The 13,785-nt window shown below is 46.7% G+C and overlaps 1 pseudogene; it reads left to right on the forward strand.

The window, feature by feature from the left end:
* Window positions 1-13,785, forward strand: part of LOC121585793 — a 64,460-nt pseudogene that overhangs the window by 49,692 nt on the left and 983 nt on the right.

Below are 13,785 nucleotides of genomic sequence, written 5' to 3' on the forward strand. Positions count from 1 at the left end.
TTGTTTCCTGATGTGGATAAGCCTAGAACATGACGTTGTTTCCTGATGTGGATAAGCCTAGAACATGACGTTGTTTCCTGATGTGGATAAGCCTAGAACATGACGTTGTTTCCTGATGTGGATAAGCCTAGAACATGACGTTGTTTCCTGATGTGGATAAGCCTAGAACATGACGTTGTTTCCTGATGTGGATAAGCCTAGAACATGATGTTGTTTCCTGATGTGGATAAGCCTAGAACATGATGTTGTTTCCTGATGTGGATAAGCCTAGAACATGATGTTGTTTCCTGATGTGGATAAGCCTAGAACATGACGTTGATTCCTGACGTTGTTTCCTGATGTGGCTAAGCCTAGAACATGACGTTGTTTCCTGATGTGGATAAGCCTAGAACATGACGTTGTTTCCTGATGTGGATAAGCCTAGAACATGACGTAGTTTCCTGATGTGGATAAGCCTAGAACATGACGTTGATTCCTGATGTGGATAAGCCTAGAACATGACGTAGTTTCCTGATGTGGATAAGCCTAGAACATGACGTTGTTTCCTGATGTGGATAAGCCTAGAACATGATGTTGTTTCCTGATGTGGATAAGCCTAGAACATGACGTTGTTTCCTGATGTGGATAAGCCTAGAACATGACGTTGTTTCCTGATGTGGATAAGCCTAGAACATGACGTTGTTTCCTGATGTGGATAAGCCTAGAACATGACGTTGATTCCTGATGTGGATAAGCCTAGAACATGACGTTGTTTCCTGATGTGGATAAGCCTAGAACATGACGTTGTTTCCTGATGTGGATAAGCCTAGAACATGACGTTGTTTCCTGATGTGGATAAGCCTAGAACATGACGTTGTTTCCTGATGTGGATAAGCCTAGAACATGGCGTTGTTTCCTGATGTGGATAAGCCTAGAACATGACGTTGTTTCCTGATGTGGATAAGCCTAGAACATGACGTAGTTTCCTGATGTGCTGATGAACAAGGATGTGTGGAATATGACTCAGGTCTGGGGAGAAACAAGGATGTGTGGAATATGACTCAGGTCTGGGGAGAAACAAGGATGTGTGGAATATGACTCAGGTCTGGGGAGAAACAAGGATGTGTGGAATATGACTCAGGTCTGGGGAGAAACAAGGATGTGTGGAATATGACTCAGGTCTGGGGAGAAACAAGGATGTGTGGAATATGACTCAGGTCTGGGGAGAAACAAGGATGTGTGGAATATGACTCAGGTCTGGGCAGAAACAAGGATGTGTGGAATATGACTCAGGTCTGGGCAGAAACAGGGATGTGTGGAATATGACTCAGGTCTGGGGAGAAACAAGGATGTGTGGAATATGACTCAGGTCTGGGGAGAAACAAGGATGTGTGGAATATGACTCAGGTCTGGGGAGAAACAAGGATGTGTGGAATATGACTCAGGTCTGGGGAGAAACAAGGATGTGTGGAATATGACTCAGGTCTGGGGAGAAACAGGGATGTGTGGAATATGACTCAGGTCTGGGGAGAAACAAGGATGTGTGGAATATGACTCAGGTCTGGGGAGAAACAAGGATGTGTGGAATATGACTCAGGTCTGGGGAGAAACAAGGATGTGTGGAATATGACTCAGGTCTGGGGAGAAACAAGGATGTGTGGAATATGACTCAGGTCTGGGGAGAAACAAGGATGTGTGGAATATGACTCAGGTCTGGGGAGAAACAAGGATGTGTGGAATATGACTCAGGTCTGGGGAGAAACAAGGATGTTGGAATATGACTCAGGTCTGGGGAGAAACAAGGATGTGTGGAATATGACTCAGGTCTGGAAAGAAACAAGGATGTGTGGAATATGACTCAGGTCTGGGGATAAACAAGGATGTATGGAATATGACTCAGGTCTGGGGAGAAACAAGGATGTGTGGAATATGACTCAGGTCTGGGGAGAAACAGGGATGTGTGGAATATGACTCAGGTCTGGGGAGAAACAAGGATGTGTGGAATATGACTCAGGTCTGGGGAGAAACAGGGATGTGTGGAATATGACTCAGGTCTGGGGAGAAACAGGGATGTGTGAAATATGACTCAGGTCTGGGGAGAAACAGGGATGTGTGGAATATGACTCAGGTCTGGGGAGAAACAGGGATGTGTGGAATATGACTCAGGTCTGGGGAGAAAACAGGGATGTGTGGAATATGACTCAGGTCTGGGGGAGAAACAAGGATGTGTGGAATATGACTCAGGTCTGGGGAGAAACAGGGATGTGTGGAATATGACTCAGGTCTGGGGAGAAACAAGGATGTGTGGAATATGACTCAGGTCTGGGGAGAAACAAGGATGTGTGGAATATGACTCAGGTCTGGGGAGAAACAAGGATGTGTGGAATATGACTCAGGTCTGGGGAGAAACAAGGATGTGTGGAATATGACTCAGGTCAGGGGAGAAACAAGGATGCGTGGAATATGACTCAGGTCTGGAAAGAAACAAGGATGTGTGGAATATGACTCAGGTCTGGGGATAAACAAGGATGTATGGAATATGACTCAGGTCTGGGGAGAAACAAGGATGTGTGGAATATGACTCAGGTCTGGGGAGAAACAGGGATGTGTGGAATATGACTCAGGTCTGGGGAGAAACAAGGATGTGTGGAATATGACTCAGGTCTGGGGAGAAACAAGGATGTGTGGAATATGACTCAGGTCAGGGGAGAAACAAGGATGCGTGGAATATGACTCAGGTCTGGAAAGAAACAAGGATGTGTGGAATATGACTCAGGTCTGGGGATAAACAAGGATGTATGGAATATGACTCAGGTCTGGGGAGAAACAAGGATGTGTGGAATATGACTCAGGTCTGGGGAGAAACAGGGATGTGTGGAATATGACTCAGGTCTGGGGAGAAACAGGGATGTGTGGAATATGACTCAGGTCTGGGGAGAAACAGGGATGTGTGGAATATGACTCAGGTCTGGGGAGAAACAGGGATGTGTGGAATATGACTCAGGTCTGGGGAGAAACAGGGATGTGTGAAATATGACTCAGGTCTGGGGAGAAACAGGGATGTGTGGAATATGACTCAGGTCTGGGGAGAAACAGGGATGTGTGGAATATGACTCAGGTCTGGGGAGAAAAAGGGATGTGTGGAATATGACTCAGGTCTGGGGGAGAAACAAGGATGTGTGGAATATGACTCAGGTCTGGGGAGAAACAGGGATGTGTGGAATATGACTCAGGTCTGGGGAGAAACAAGGATGTGTGGAATATGACTCAGGTCTGGGGAGAAACAAGGATGTGTGGAATATGACTCAGGTCTGGGGAGAAACAAGGATGTGTGGAATATGACTCAGGTCTGGGGAGAAACAAGGATGTGTGGAATATGACTCAGGTCTGGGGAGAAACAAGGATGTGTGGAATATGACATTGGTCTGGGGAGAAACAAGGATGTGTGGAATATGACTCAGGTCTGGGGAGAAACAGGGATGTGTGGAATATGACTCAGGTCTGGGGAGAAACAAGGATGTGTGGAATATGACTCAGGTCTGGGGAGAAACAAGGATGTGTGGAATATGACTCAGGTCTGGGGAGAAACAAGGATGTGTGGAATATGACTCAGGTCTGGGGAGAAACAAGGATGTGTGGAATATGACTCAGGTCTGGGGAGAAACAAGGATGTGTGGAATATGACTCAGGTCTGGGGAGAAACAAGGATGTGTGGAATATGACTCAGGTCTGGGGAGAAACAAGGATGTGTGGAATATGACTCAGGTCTGGGGAGAAACAAGGATGTGTGGAATATGACTCAGGTCTGGGGAGAAACAAGGATGTGTGGAATATGACTCAGGTCTGGGGAGAAACAAGGATGTGTGGAATATGACTCAGGTCTGGGGAGAAACAAGGATGTGTGGAATATGACTCAGGTCTGGGGAGAAACAAGGATGTGTGGAATATGACTCAGGTCTGGGGAGAAACAAGGATGTGTGGAATATGACTCAGGTCTGGGGAGAAACAAGGATGTGTGGAATATGACTCAGGTCTGGGGAGAAACAAGGATGTGTGGAATATGACTCAGGTCAGGGGAGAAACAAGGATGTGTGGAATATGACTCAGGTCTGGAAAGAAACAAGGATGTGTGGAATATGACTCAGGTCTGGGGAGAAACAAGGATGTATGGAATATGACTCAGGTCTGGGGAGAAACAAGGATGTGTGGAATATGACTCAGGTCTGGGGAGAAACAGGGATGTGTGGAATATGACTCAGGTCTGGGGAGAAACAAGGATGTGTGGAATATGACTCAGGTCTGGGGAGAAACAAGGATGTGTGGAATATGACTCAGGTCTGGGGAGAAACAAGGATGTGTGGAATATGACTCAGGTCTGGGGAGAAACAAGGATGTGTGGAATATGACTCAGGTCTGGGGAGAAACAAGGATGTGTGGAATATGACTCAGGTCTGGGGAGAAACAAGGATGTGGAATATGACTCAGGTCTGGGGAGAAACAAGGATGTGTGGAATATGACTCAGGTCTGGGGAGAAACAAGGATGTGTGGAATATGACTCAGGTCTGGGGAGAAACAAGGATGTGTGGAATATGACTCAGGTCTGGGGAGAAACAAGGATGTGTGGAATATGACTCAGGTCTGGGGAGAAACAAGGATGTGTGGAATATGACTCAGGTCTGGGGAGAAACAAGGATGTGTGGAATATGACTCAGGTCTGGGGAGAAACAAGGATGTGTGGAATATGACTCAGGTCTGGGGAGAAACAAGGATGTGTGGAATATGACTCAGGTCTGGGGAGAAACAAGGATGTGTGGAATATGACTCAGGTCTGGGGAGAAACAAGGATGTGTGGAATATGACTCAGGTCAGGGGAGAAACAAGGATGTGTGGAATATGACTCAGGTCTGGAAAGAAACAAGGATGTGTGGAATATGACTCAGGTCTGGGGAGAAACAAGGATGTATGGAATATGACTCAGGTCTGGGGAGAAACAAGGATGTGTGGAATATGACTCAGGTCTGGGGAGAAACAGGGATGTGTGGAATATGACTCAGGTCTGGGGAGAAACAGGGATGTGTGGAATATGACTCAGGTCTGGGGAGAAACAGGGATGTGTGGAATATGACTCAGGTCTGGGGAGAAACAGGGATGTGTGGAATATGACTCAGGTCTGGGGAGAAACAGGGATGTGTGTCTCTCTCTCTCTCTCTCTCTCTCTCTCGGCTGTCTCTCTCTCTGTCTCTCTCTGTCTTTCTCTCTCTCTCTCTCTCTCTCTCTCTCTCTCTCTCTCTCTCTGTCGTCTCTTGTAAAAGAGCCTTGAGTTTCAGATTCCTCTTGTTAATAGCCATGAAATAGGTAGAATGGCAAAGGTTGTGTGAGGTAAAGTGGTGGTGAAGGTGTGTAGTCCTAGACAATGAGAACATTCTTCCTTTCTATTGGCATGGAGACTGAGCTCTCAGCTTCTGTTCATTTGTTCTTAATGAGAGAGCACTTTTTGTGTCTCTCTTTATGTAGTGTTGTGGCGTCTCTCTTTATGTAGTGTTGTGGTGTCTCTCTTTATGTAGTGTTGTGGTGTCTCTCTTTATGTAGTGTTGTGGTCTCTCTTTATGTAGTGTTGTGGTGTCTCTCTTTATGTAGTGTTGTGGTGTCTCTCTTTATGTAGTGTTGTAGTCTCTCTTTATGTAGTGTTGTGGTGTCTCTCTTTATGTAGTGTTGTGGTCTCTCTTTATGTAGTGTTGTGGTGTCTCTCTTTATGTAGTGTTGTGGTCTCTCTTTATGTAGTGTTGTGGTGTCTCTCTTTATGTAGTGTTGTGGTGTCTCTCTTTATGTAGTGTTGTGGTCTCTCTTTATGTAGTGTTGTGGTCTCTCTTTATGTAGTGTTGTGGTGTCTCTCTTTATGTAGTGTTGTGGTGTCTCTCTTTATGTAGTGTTGTGGTGTCTCTCTTTATGTAGTGTTGTGGCGTCTCTCTTTATGTAGTGTTGTGGCGTCTCTCTTTATGTAGTGTTGTGGTGTCTCTCTTTATGTAGTGTTGTGGTGTCTCTCTTCATGTAGTGTTGTGGTGTCTCTCTTTATGTAGTGTTGTGGTGTCTCTCTTTATGTAGTGTTGTCTTAGGTCTCTCTTTATGTAGTGTTGTGGTGTCTCTCTTTATGTACTGTTGTCTTAGGTCTCTCTTTATGTAGTGTTGTGGTGTCTCTCTTTATGTAGTGTTGTGGTGTCTCTCTTTATGTAGTGTTGTGGTGTCTCTCTTTATGTAGTGTTGTGGTCTCTCTTTATGTAGTGTTGTGGTGTCTCTCTTTATGTAGTGTTGTGGTGTCTCTCTTTATGTAGTGTTGTGGTGTCTCTCTTTATGTAGTGTTGTGGTGTCTCTCTTTATGTAGTGTTGTGGCGTCTCTCTTTATGTAGTGTTGTGGTGTCTCTCTTTATGTAGTGTTATGGTGTCTCTCTTTATGTAGTGTTGTGGTGTCTCTCTTTATGTAGTGTTGTGGTGTCTCTCTTTATGTAGTGTTGTGGTGTCTCTCTTTATGTAGTGTTGTCTTAGGTCTCTCTTTATGTAGTGTTGTGGTGTCTCTCTTTATGTAGTGTTGTCTTAGCTCTCTCTTTATGTAGTGTTGTGGTGTCTCTCTTTATGTAGTGTTGTGGTGTCTCTCTTTATGTAGTGTTGTCTTAGGTCTCTCTTTATGTAGTGTTGTGGTGTCTCTCTTTATGTAGTGTTGTGGTGTCTCTCTTTATGTAGTGTTGTGGTGTCTCTCTTTATGTAGTGTTGTGGTCTCTCTTTATGTAGTGTTGTGGTCTCTCTTTATGTAGTGTTGTGGTCTCTCTTTATGTAGTGTTGTGGTGTCTCTCTTTATGTAGTGTTGTGGTGTCTCTCTTTATGTAGTGTTGTGGTGTCTCTCTTTATGTAGTGTTGTGGTGTCTCTCTTTATGTAGTGTTGTGGTCTCTCTTTATGTAGTGTTGTAGTCTCTCTTTATGTAGTGTTGTGGCGTCTCTCTTTATGTAGTGTTGTGGCATCTCTCTTTATGTAGTGTTGTGGTGTCTCTCATTATGTAGTGTTGTGGTGTCTCTCTTTATGTAGTGTTGTGGTGTCTCTCTTTATGTAGTGTTGTGGTGTCTCTCTTTATGTAGTGTTGTGGTGTCTCTCTTTATGTAGTGTTGTGGTGTCTCTCTTTATGTAGTGTTGTCTTAGGTCTCTCTTTATGTAGTGTTGTGGTGTCTCTCTTTATGTAGTGTTGTCTTAGGTCTCTCTCTATGTAGTGTTGTGGTGTCTCTCTTTATATAGTGTTGTGGTGTCTCTCTTTATGTAGTGTTGTGGTGTCTCTCTTTATGTAGTGTTGTGGTGTCTCTCTTTATGTAGTGTTGTGGTGTCTCTCTTTATGTAGTGTTGTCTTAGGTCTCTCTTTATGTAGTGTTGTCTTAGGTCTCTCTTTATGTAGTGTTGTCTTAGGTCTATCTTTATGTAGTGTTGTGGTGTCTCTCTTTATGTAGTGTTGTCTTAGGTCTCTTTTTATGTAGTTTTGTGGTGTCTCTCTTTATGTAGTGTTGTCTTAGGTCTCTCTTGTCATGATGTGTGTTTTGTCCTACATTTTTATTTTTAATCAAATCACATTTTATTTTTCACATGCGCCGAATACAACAGGTGTAGACCTTACCGTGAAATGCTTACTTACAAGCCCTTAACTCTATTTTCTTAACACTGCATTGTTGGTTAAGAAAATATTTACTAAATAAACTAAAGTAAAAAATTAAACATTAAAAAAAGTAACACAATATAATAACAATAATGAGGTTATATACAGGGAGTACCGGTACCAAGTCAATGTGCAGGGGTACAGGTTAGTGGAGGTAATTTGTACATGTAGGTAGGGGTAAAGTGACTATGCATAGATAATAAACAGTGAGTAGCAGCAGTGTAAAAACAAAGGAGGGGGGATGTGTGTCAATGTAAATAGTTTGGGTAGCCATTTGACTAATTGTTCAGCAGTCTTATGGCTTGGGGGTAGAAGCTGTTAAGGAGCCTTTTGGTCCTAGACTTGGCACTCCGGTACCGCTTGCCGTGCGGTAGCAGAGAGAACAGTCTATGACCTGGGTGACTGGAGTCTTTGACTATTTTTTGGGCCTTCCTCTGACACCGCCTGGTATAGAGGTCCTGGATGGCAGGAAGCTTGGCCCCAGTGATGTACTGGGCCGTACGCACTACCCTCTGTAGCACCTTATGGTCGGATGCCGAGCAGTTGCCATACCAGCCGGTCAGGATGCTCTCGATGGTGCAGCTGTATAACTTTTTGAGGATCTGGGGACCCATGCCAAATCTTTTCAGTTTCCTGATGTCAAAGCAGTGGGAAAATGTCAAGAAGCAAGAACGCTTTCATTCTCGCAGATCCATTGTCATTTCAGACTGCTTCCATTCTGATTGAAGACTTCAAATTAACTTTGTTTACGCTACTGAAGTAGGTTGGACCACTGGACCCCACCACCACTAGCAGTAGGTTGGATAACAGGACCCCACCACCACTAGCAGTAGGTTGGACCAAAGGACCCCACCACCACTAGCAGTAGTTTGGACCAAAGGACCCCACCACCACTAGCAGTAGGTTGGACCACTGGACCCCACCACCACTAGCAGTAGGCTGGACCACTGGACCCCAACACAACTAGCAGTAGGTTGGACCACTGGACCCCACCACCACTAGCAGTAGGTTGGACCACTGGACCCCACCACCACTAGCAGTAGACTGGACCACAGAACCCCACCACCACTAGCAGTAGTTTGGACCAAAGGACCCCACCACCACTAGCAGTAGGTTGGACCACTGGACCCCACCACCACTAGCAGTAGGTTGGACCACTGGACCCCACCACCACTAGCAGTAGGTTGGACCACTGGACCCCACCACCACTAGCAGTAGGTTGGACCACTGGACCCCACCACCACTAGCAGTAGGTTGGACCACTGGACCCCACCACCACTAGCAGTAGGCTGGACCACAGGACCCCACCACCACTAGCAGTAGACTGGACCACAGGACCCCACCACCACTAGCAGTAGGTTGGACCACAGGACCCCACCACCACTAGCAGTAGGTTGGACCACAGGACCCCACCACCACTAGCAGTAGACTGGACCACAGGACCCCACCACCACCACCACTAGCAGTAGGTTGGACCACAGGACCCCACCACCACTAGCAGTAGGCTGGACCACTGGACCCCACCACCACTAGCAGTAGGTTGGACCACTGGACCCCACCACCACTAGCAGTAGGTTGGACCACTGGACCCCACCACCACCACCACTAGCAGTAGGTTGGACCACAGGACCCCACCACCACTAGCAGTAGGTTGGACCACAGGACCCCACCACCACTAGCAGTAAACTGGACCACTGGACCCCACCACCACTAGCAGTAGACTGGACCACTGGACCCCAACACCACTAGCAGTAGGTTGGACCACTGGACCCCACCACCACTAGCAGTAGGCTGGACCACAGGACCCCACCACCACTAGCAGTAGGTTGGACCACTGGACCCCACCACCACTAGCAGTATGTTGGACCACTGGACCCCACCACCACTAGCAGTAGGCTGGACCACAGGACCCCACCACCACTAGCAGTAGGTTGGACCACTGGACCCCACCACCACTAGCAGTAGACTGGACCACTGGACCCCAACACCACTAGCAGTAGGTTGGACCACTGGACCCCACCACCACTAGCAGTAGGCTGGACCACAGGACCCCACCACCACTAGCAGTAGGTTGGACCACTGGACCCCACCACCACTAGCAGTAGGCTGGACCACAGGACCCCACCACCACTAGCAGTAGGTTGGACCACAGGACCCCACCACCACTAGCAGTAGGCTGGACCACTGGACCCCAACACCACTAGCAGTAGGTTGGACCACTGGACCCCACCACCACTAGCAGTAGACTGGACCACTGGACCCCACCACCACTAGCAGTAGGTTGGACCACTGGACCCCACCACCACTAGCAGTAGACTGGACCACAGGACCCCACCACCACTAGCAGTAGGCTGGACCACTGGACCCCACCACCACTAGCAGTAGGCTGGACCACAGGACCCCACCACCACTAGCAGTAGGTTGGACCACTGGACCCCACCACCACTAGCAGTAGACTGGACCACAGGACCCCACCACCACTAGCAGTAGGTTGGACCACAGGACCCCACCACCACTAGCAGTAGGCTGGACCACTGGACCCCACCACCACTAGCAGTAGACTGGACCACTGGACCCCACCACCACTAGCAGTAGGTTGGACCACTGGACCCCACCACCACTAGCAGTAGACTGGACCACAGGACCCCACCACCACTAGCAGTAGGCTGGACCACTGGACCCCACCACCACTAGCAGTAGACTGGACCACAGGACCCCACCACCATTAGCAGTAGGCTGGACCACTGGACCCCACCACCACTAGCAGTAGACTGGACCACTGGACCCCACCACCACTAGCAGTAGGTTGGACCACTGGACCCCACCACCACTAGCAGTAGACTGGACCACAGGACCCTACCACCACTAGCAGTAGCAGTAGCCCTCTTGTTTGAAAGGAGCTCTCTACTCCAGTGCATCATAAAATGATGAGAACTTGTTCTCAACTGGCTTAACTGGTTAAATAAAATAAATAAATAAAATAGATATCTAATGTAGGCTACATGAAAATTCCTCTGGTGGTGGGTTGTTGCTTGGGTTGTTGCTTCTTGTCGCCAAAACCATTTGTTTATGCATCCATGTGTTTAATCATTTATCTAACTCACACAGTAAGAACAGATACATAATGATACCTCTTGTCTTCTGCTGTCAACGTTTGCCCTAAAGCTATTCTGTTGCCCAAAATGACTGGGGTTTGTAGGCCTCAGCCAAAGTAGAGCAGACGTTGTAAGTGATCTTTCAGATTAAAACAAAGTGGTTCATCACATTTAATGAATGAATGAATGAATGAATAAATGTAAAACGGCAGATGAGATCATTCCCAGGATACTAAACCCCTTTGTGCTACAGGCCCCAGGGTGATGAGGCGAGCGTGTCTGTTGCTGTGTCTCTTGATGGAAACAGGAGAGGACGTCGCGTGAGCCTCCTAAGACCTCTGCCTTGTCTTGAGAAGTACAGGGGCAGAGAGCCATGACACACGACCAGAGGGGTGTACTGCCATCCTGGGCCCGTTCGACCCACCTGAGGAAGATAGTTTCCACACACACAGAGACACACACACAGAGACACACACACAGAGACACACACACAGAGACACACACACAGAGACACACACACAGAGACACACACACAGAGACACACACACAGAGACACACGGCCCCTGTCACCCCCCTCTGCTCTCAAACGCAATCCCTCCTCATTTGTCCCGTCTCACGAAGAGGAAGTCAAAGTGACACCGGGGGTTAAAGAACACGGAAGGTCACTGAAGGTTCAGAGAATGCCAGGGAGAAAAGGGGTTCCTCCAATGACCTGTGTGTTTCTCAGTTCTACTGAGGTTTTCAGTAATAGCAGTACATCTCATCTGATGAAAAATGAAATGATGTGTTGGTTGGGTACTTCTCAAAACCATTTACTGTCCATGTGTCCATTGATGATACTATGATTAGTGCGCGTTCGCTTCTTCGTCCATTTTAGAGAATGTGTCTGCATTTGAAAAAAACGTGCAGATTGCATGCGCCCTGAACTGATGTTCACCCCTGCTTCTCTGCTCTTCTCTGCTCTTCTCCTCTTGCTCTCTCAGCCATGGTAGATTGAAAGTTTAAGCGGTAACAAGTAAGTAGCTGTAGAAAAGGGATTGATTGTGAATAAACCTGACTAGAGGCTTGTGTGTAGAGAAAATGAGAATGGAAGGCTATAATAATGTTTGTTGCCAAGCTATGAGGAGTTCTCTTGCTTAGTGAATTGATCCCTCTTCTGGCAGCGTCATCTTCCTGAAGAATGTCGGTAGGAGTTCAAGGTACCATTAGGCTGTTCAGTGGAGTTATGCTACTGGGGGAACATTTGTTGGGAAATGTGTGCCTCTGTAAGGAGGATGTCCAAAGTCTGCTGAAGAGAGTCAGTCGGGGACCCTTGGGCCGGAAGGTTATCATTGTGGATGGATGCCTGGTGAGGCCTTTCCTTTTACCCACGGTCTCTGCTCGGGTTCTATTACTAGGGTTTTAGTGGCATAGTGAAATCAAACATTCTAGAAAGCTGATGGAAAATGACTCCCTGTATTTGAGTTTTTATTTTTTATTTTGGTGTCTATTGGGACGTCATACATTGGTGTGCTCCAAACATTCTCTCTTATCCCTTTTAGAAGCTGTCTGATCCTTCCTACAGCCTCTCTCTCTCTTTCTGAGGAGGTCCATCTGTTAGGCTTTGTGGTTAGTGTTGAGTACATTAGGCAAACACTAAGCACATCGACTTAGTCAGCCTGTCCTCCATGGACAATTTGTCTTGTTCGATTGCCTGGAAAGCCTCGTGGTTTCGAGACCCTTGTTATACAACAGACTTTATCGGTCCAATGCAGCCGTTTTATCTCCACATCAAATCATTTCTGGGTAACAATTACGTACCTTACTGTGATTGGTTTTAAATTAAAATGGTCAAAAAGAAACATATCTTCTTAGCAAAGGGACAAGGAAGAATTGTACTAGGACTGTCTGGGAGTGGTCTGGTGGGGGAGGGGACAACTGAAAACTAGCTGTTATTGGCAGAGAGGTTTGGAACTCTTTCGTATTGGTCTATTAACTAATTTACCGCCTGGTGATGTCACTATGGAAGGCCAAAACTCCATCCCACCAAAACAGGCTGAAATTTCAGGTGGTCTTTTCAAACAGCTCTTACACTAAATGGGCATTATCATACTTTTCACAATTTCACAGTATTATTCCAACCTCAATGTGGAAATATATACTGAGTGTATAAAACATTAGGAACAGTTGCTCTTTCCATGACTGACTGACCAGGTGAAAGCTATGACCCCTTATTGATGTCACTTGTTAAATCCATTTCAACCAGTGTAGATGAAGGGGAGGAGACAGGTTAAAGATGGATTTTTAAGCCTTAAGACAATTGAGACATGGATTGTGAATGGGCAAGGCAAAATATTTAAGTGCCTTTGAACAGGGTATGGTAGTAGGTGCCAGGCGCACTGGTTTGAATGTGTCAAGAACTGGAACGCTGCTGGGTTTTTCACGCTCAACAGTTTCCCGAGTGTATCAAGAATGGTCCACCACCCAAAGGACATCCAGCCAACTTGACACAACTGTGGGAAGAATTGGAGTCAACATGGGCCAGCATCCCTGTGGAACGCTTTCGACACCTTGTAGAGTCCATGCCCCGACGAATTGAGGCTGTTCTGAGGGCAAAAGGAGGTGCAACTCAATATTAGGAAGGTGTTCCTAATGTTTTGTACACTCTGTGTAAATAAAACACAGGAAAAACAGGGAACTTTAAGGGAACTGGTTGGTTTCGCTCTCTCCAAGCGTCTCGTTGGGTGGTTGGTTGGTGGTTTGTGAGGGGAACAGAGAGGAGCTGGAACAGCGTGACAGCAGCACGGCAACACAACTTATTCGGGCTGCCACAGCTGCCCCTCCCCTGTTCCTTTTCACATCACATCAATCTCCTTAGCAACAGATGAAGATGGGTGGTCCCCAGTGGTCTCCTAGCACAGGAAGGCCACTGACCAGCCTCAAAGACAACATGAAAAACACAGTCAATCACAATTATGCTTCTTTGGTAGTTGTTGTTTTTCAATGTAGTTTTTATGCTACCGCCGTTCGTTTCATTCCCCCT

Source organism: Coregonus clupeaformis, chromosome 2, assembly GCF_020615455.1.
Source record: "Coregonus clupeaformis isolate EN_2021a chromosome 2, ASM2061545v1, whole genome shotgun sequence".
In the NCBI taxonomy this organism is placed as follows: domain Eukaryota; kingdom Metazoa; phylum Chordata; class Actinopteri; order Salmoniformes; family Salmonidae; genus Coregonus; species Coregonus clupeaformis.